Here is a 6,800-nt window from a genome sequence, read left to right as displayed (position 1 = left end):
GATAATATTTTATTATTATATTTATTGGTATATTATTATTATCATTATCATCATCATCATTATTACAACGAGCTCATTGGATCAAACTTGTCCTAATTTTGCCTTTCCACCCAAAGGCAAAGGGGAAAAAAGAGATTGGAATTATTATTATTATTATTATTATTATTATTATTATTATTATTATTATTATTATTATTATTAGTGTTTATATAAAATTATTATTTTCATTATCATTATTACAACGAGCTCATTGGAGCAAATTTGACCTAATTTTGCCATTCCACCCAAAGGCTAAAGGCAAAAGAAATTTTAAAAAGAGATTGAAAACCTTTGTCTACAGAGCACACAAGGTGAGATCTCATCAGGGAAAACTCCAGCTTCTTGTCTGATGGAAGAATGGAGTTTATGCAAAAAGTTTACAGGTTAAAAAAAAATAAAGCAACAAAATGTCACAACTTTTCATTTTATTTCTTTGTGATAAGAGCTTTTCTACCCATCACCCTCAGGGTCTCTGAATTTTCTCTGTAACTATGGATACTAGGAACAGATTTGGGGTTTTTTTTCTTGTTTGGGGCTCTGTTCTAATTCATGTTGCATGTTCATCATTTTGGGAAAATGTTAAATATCACAAGATGGCAGTGAATTACAAAGCTGCAATGTTCCTCTCTGCACAGGAGCAGCCACGTTTTGCATTCACAGATTTCTTTCTTTTTAACCCCAAAAGCAAATCCAGATCATTAATACCAATGTGTGGCTGCAGGGATCCCTGAATAAAAAATAAAATAAATAAAAAAACTGATACCCAGGGAAGTCTTGTGCCTGCAGCACTGCAGGGATGGGACTTTAATTCATTTCATCTTCTTTGATACAAAAGAAAAGGTAAAACAAAGGAGATGGGAAGTGTCTCCTTCCTGCCCTGAAAACAGAAGAACATTTTATGAAGAACATTTATGATCTCTCTGCATCCATCAAACATGACATTTTCTAACCCTGGGTGGAACAAAGAGTGGCATCAGCTGCTGCTTGGGCCTGGTTTTGGAGGAACTGGGATAAAACCTCACACCTGGAGTGGCCCTTCCCAGCCCACCTGGTCCAGGGTTAATTCAGCCTTCCTCACCCATCCTGGTGCTCCAGGCCCTGTCCAGCCTGGCCTGGAGCAGTCTGGGATAGTGGAAGGTGTCCCTGGGTGAGGTGGGCTTAAGGCCCCCTCCAACACAAACCAAAATGGTTCTTGTCTTGTTTTGGAAAGAGAGGTGCCTGCTAAGGAAGGCAGGAGCCTCCCCTGAAATGGAGAGTGTGAACTCTACCTCCCCCCCCCACTTTGAATTGCGATAAATTTTAAATTAAGGGGCTCTCAGGCAAAAATGTGGGAGCAGGAAATAACAGGTTTTTAATAGGGAAGAAAATAAAAAAATAAAATAAACAATGCAGTAAACTAAAACAACACCGACAGAGTCAGAACTCAACCTGACACCCTGTGGGTCAGGGTGTTGGCAGCAGCCCCATTGGAATTGTGGCTCAGCCCTCCTGGAGAGTCAGGGGTGGTTCTGTTGGAGCAGGGATCCTGTAGAAGGGTACAGTCTCTTCCTCTGAAGATCCAGTGGAAGAGGCAGCTGCTGCTCCTCTGGGAATCCAGGTGAGAAGCTGTGCTCGTATTCCAGAATCTCCAGATTATATCCAGGTAGGAATGCTTGGCTCCTCCCCCTGGGCTCACATCTCCCAATGGGATGCTGTAGTTCTTATCAGCCATGCAGTGACAGTCAATAGCTGTTATCAGTAGGTGTCCCCTTCCAAGGGAGGAGTGATTGTGGAAGAGATAAGGAAAACTGCCCAATGAACAGAAGACAGCTGCCATGCAGATGGTAACAGAATTCATCTTGCCTTTCAATCTGGAACAGTTCTTCAAAAGGCTTCTCATACTGGGGTGATGAGATTAGAGGAACAGCTCCAGATTTATTCATTGTCGAATCATCCAGTTCATTTCTCCCTTGAGTCAAGGACCTGCCCTTCCCTTTCTGAAGTGAACCAGCTGAGCTAACCCGCAGGTCCTGTGCAGAGCTGCACTGTGGATGCAGTCCAGCACCAGAGGGACACAATTCCCCTTGCTGTCTCTTTTTCAGACCTTTTAGTGGACTGACATTGGTTTAAGATGCCCTAAAAGCAGAGTTGGAATGGTTGCAGAGGGATCTTGCTGTGTGCTCAGATGTGAGCTGGAGGAGGGATGTGGTATTTGCTGGGTGCCCAGGATGAAGGGAAAAATTGATGAATCTGACTCCATGTTCTTAGAAGGCTAACTTATTATTATATTATATTATATTATATTATATTATATTATATTATATTATATTATATTATATTATATTATATTATATTATATATTATGCTATACTAAAGAATAGAGAAAAGATACAGAGAGAAGGCTTAAGAGCAATGATAATGCAAACTTGTGACTGTGCCAGAGTCCTGACACAGCTGACTGTGATTGGTCATTAAATAAAAACAATTCACATGAAACCAATCAACCACCTGTTGGATAAACAATCTCCAAACACATTCAAAAGCAGCAAAACACAGGAGAAGCAAAATGAGATAAATATTATTTTGCTTTTTCTCTGAAGCTTCTCAGCTTCCCAGGAGAAGAATTCCTGGTGAAGGGATTTTTCAGAAAATATGACAGTGACAGAGGGGTGGTTTTGTATTTGCAGGGAAGCCCTAAAGAAGGAAGGAATGATGACTCTGACTCCATGTTCTCAGAAGGCTAATTTTTTTATTTTATTATACTATATTATATTAAAGAATACTAAACTATACTAAAGAATACAGAATGGATATTTACTACATGCTAAAAAGATAATAATGAAAACTCCTGACTCTTTCCAGAGTCCCAACACAGCTTGGCCCTGATTGGCCAAAGAGTCAAAACACAGCAGAATTCCAATGAAACAATCACCTGTGGGTAAACAATCTCCAAACACATTCCATATGAGCACAACACAGGAGAAGCAAATGAGATAAGAATTGTTTTCCTTTTTCTCTGAGGTTTCTCAGCTTCCCAGGAGAAGAATCCTGGGCAAAGGGATTTTTCCAGAGAATGTGAATGCCACAGGGTGGGCACCTCCTTAAACCCCTCCTGGCCAGGTGGATCCAGGTCCCCACAGGAGATTCCTGGTTTGTCTCAGGGGGAAATTCCTGGCAGCACTGAATGAGGAGCAGGGGACAGAGCAGAACTGGCCCTGCTTGGGCCTGGCAGGGGACTCTGGGGTCAGGAGTGTGGAAGCCACAGGAGCAGGACGTGGATCTCTCCTGGTTCTGCTGGTGCCTTTGGGCCATCTCCCACAGCCAGAAGAGCTGGGGGACCCTGCTGTGGTTTTTCCCCATCCTCCTGCCAGGAAAATGCTCCTCTGGAATGCTCTGTGTGAATTTCTCCCCCCTGGCAGGAGGGCAGGGCTCAGGTGTCTGAGGGGATCAGGGGGATCACAGGCCAGGGTGTCCAAGCAAGGAGAAGGTGGGGATGGGACAACTCTTGCTGGAGCTGAGCTGGCAGCAGCAATAATCCGAATTTCTCTCATCTGCTCCAGTGCAGGAGCATTGGAGGAAAAAACAAAAAACAAATACAAAAAAGAAAAAACAAACAAAAAAACCAAAAAAAACCAAACAAAAAAACCCAAAAAAACCAAAACAATGAAAACAAAAAGCAACCAACAAAAAAACAAACAAAAAACCACCAAAACCCACAAAACCAGGAAAAAAACCCCGACAAAATAAAAAAAATTAAAATAACAAAAAACCCCAAACAAACAAAAAACCGAACAGAAAAAAAAAAAACCTCAGGGTGGGACAAGAACATCCACAGGAGCCTGGCAGCTCCTGAGGACACTTTTCCCTGGGTAATGGTGACCAAGCACAGGTTGAGGCTACCCCATTTAAAACCATTTAATACCCCAGTGTTTCTGGCCTTTAGCACAAGCAATCCCATGTTCCAGCTCCTGTCACTGTCACTAAAATGGCCAATCCCAGGAATCCACTCTGTGTGTCCCATCTCCTGCCCCACAGTGCGTCCCTGCCAGCCTGGCACGTGTCCTGTGTCACCTCCACGAGCAGGAGCTGAGGTTTCCATGCTGGGGATGGGATCCCTGATCCATGAGCTCCTGCTGACAGCTGGGATGGGATCCATGGGATGGGATGGGATGGGATAGGATGGGATCCATAGGATGGGATCCATGGAATGGGACGGGATGGGATGGGATCCATGGGATGGGATGGAATCCATGGGATGGGATGGGATGGGATCCATGGGATGGGATCCATGGGATGGGATGGGATGGAATCCATGGGATGGGATGGGATGGGATGGGATGGGATCCATGGGATGGGATGGAATCCATGGGATGGGGTGGTAAAGGGATAGATGCAAAGCTGCAGCTCTTGGTTGTAACCCTGAGAAACGAGGCTGAGCTGCAGCTCCAGCACGTCCCACGCTCCCTGTGGTGCCTCCACACAGGCAGAGGAGGCTCCCAGCCACCCTCTGCCATCTGCACCCTGTGCTGCCACATTTGCTCGCTGCTGCTGCTTCCATCAGGGCACTGAGGGTGGCATTAACTCCTTCACAGTGTCTCGGGGCTCTCTGTGGTCAGGATGACCCCGAGATGTGTTAAAGAGTCTTTTTTTCTCAGCCCAGCAGCCAAAGATGGAGTCAGGATTCTTCTGTTCTGGTTTTCAAGTTGTTTATTTGCTGTTATCTCTAACATTCTTTCTCCAAGCTGCTGGACGTCTCTCTGGCAGGTTGGGTTGAGGCGCACTACCCACCCTTGGGGCAGTGTTATCTTTTTATACTAAAAACTACCTGTACTTTATTTACAGTAATTTTCCAATACCTATCACCTATGTTAGACAGTGAGCTTCTACTCTAAACCAATCCAAAAGTGCCACCATCACAGCAGGAGATGGAGGACAAGACACACCCAGATTCCTCCATCTTGCCTCCTGAACCCCAATTCTAAAAACCCCAAAAATCTACATCTCACCCTAATAGTTAGTGATAAACTAACTATTATTCTACTTATTTGTGGCTTGTGAATCTTCAGATAAGGTTGGTAACTTTTCCCATGGGCTAAGATCAAAGGCACAGGTGGTTTTGACTCCGTGCCAAGGTCCCTGAGCCCCCTGCCAGGGTCTGGAGTCCTCCAGGGCAGCCAGAGGAATGTCCTGGGTTCTGACAGGAGGGCTCTTGCTGCAGCAGCCACCTCTGAGCCACTCTCTGTCCTGGGGCTGACCTCAGCAGGTCTTCAGGGTCCTCACAGGGAGACCAGTCCAGCACTGGATGTGCCCAAAGCTCCCAAAATAGAAACATGGGCATGATCCTGGTGTGTCCCAGCATTGGGCCAGGGCATCCCCTGTGCTGGCACTGCTGGGGCACGTCCAGTGCTGGGGGTGGTTTTGGGGGCTCCAGAGGGGCTGGGGAAGGGTCTGGAGCCCCAGGAGAGGCTGAGGGAGCTGGGCAGGGGCTCAGCCTGGAGCAAAGGAGGCTCAGGGGGGCCCTTGTGGCTCTGCACAGCTCCTGACAGGAGGGGACAGCCGGGGGGGTCGGGCTGTGCTCCAGGGAACAGGGACAGGAGCAGAGGGAACGGCCTCAGGCTGGGCCAGGGGAGCTTTGGATTGGATATTTGGGAAAAATTATTCACCAGAAGTGTTGAAGGGACTCCACCCAGGGCAGTCTTTGAGTCCCCATGCCTGGAAGGATTTAAAAGCCACGTGGATGTGGCACTTGGGCACATGGTCAGTGGTGACCTTGGCAGTGCTGGGTTCATTATTAGACTGGATGATCTCAGAGGCCTTTTCCAACTTTAATGACTTTATGACTTGGGATCATGGCCATTGATTGGAATAGTTAATGTTTTTTGGGAGAGCCCTCACATTCAGGGTGACATTCTGCCAGCACATCCCGTGGCCCCGCTGAGCGCTGCTGTGCCCGGACCCCTCGGTGCCAATGTCCCTGCCGGGTTTGCTCTGAGCTCTGCCCGGGACATCTCCGATTTAGCCGAGCTCCTCCAACCCCCCCTCGCTATCCCGGCTGCTCCAGGAGATGGCAGCAGCAGCTCTCGCATCCCCCTCCCGCGCGCGTTTCCATGGCAACGGGAGCCAAGCATCCCCCAGAGCATCCCCGGAGCTTGGAGGGGCGACCGCAAAGCTGGGGACATCCTATCATCTCTGTAAGGGGCTGAATGAGGGATGTGGCACTCCAGGCAGCTCTCCAAAATGCAGTTTATTCCATCCAGGGTTATGGGTGACAGAGCCTGTGCCTCCAGCTGTCAGCTCCAGCTGCAGGCAGGCCTGGAGACCCTGAGTTTAGGTTATAAATGCATTATAGACTTTTCTTTTGGTCACAATATGTTATATACTTTTCTTTTGGTTACATTGCATTATATCCTTTTCTTTGCTGAGCATCTTCATTCAGTAGAACCAATCTGTACCTTAACTTTTATCTCTAGCCTATCATAACTGCTATAATTACCATATTCATGTCACTGTTCTCCAATCACTATAAGTCAGTGCATTACAGTTAAAGCCAGAAGTTGTTTTTCAGTTTTCTTGCAGTAGAAAATTCTGAGACCTTTTTTCTACTTGCCACATTTGCTGCCTTGTTTGCCTGTGCTCTCTTTCTGCTTGGTAAAAACATCTTCTTGTTTGGGGTGGGTTGATCCTTTGCTCTAAGCCATAAAACCCCTTCTAACTAACACAGCCTTTGCCTCCTTGGTTATCCAGTGAGACTGGCTCAGCAATTCTTTTCTTCTATATCAAAA

Source organism: Molothrus ater, chromosome 4 (assembly GCF_012460135.2).
Source record: "Molothrus ater isolate BHLD 08-10-18 breed brown headed cowbird chromosome 4, BPBGC_Mater_1.1, whole genome shotgun sequence".
In the NCBI taxonomy this organism is placed as follows: domain Eukaryota; kingdom Metazoa; phylum Chordata; class Aves; order Passeriformes; family Icteridae; genus Molothrus; species Molothrus ater.
The sequence above is the reverse complement of the archived record's forward strand: the minus strand, read 5'-3'. Positions refer to the sequence as shown.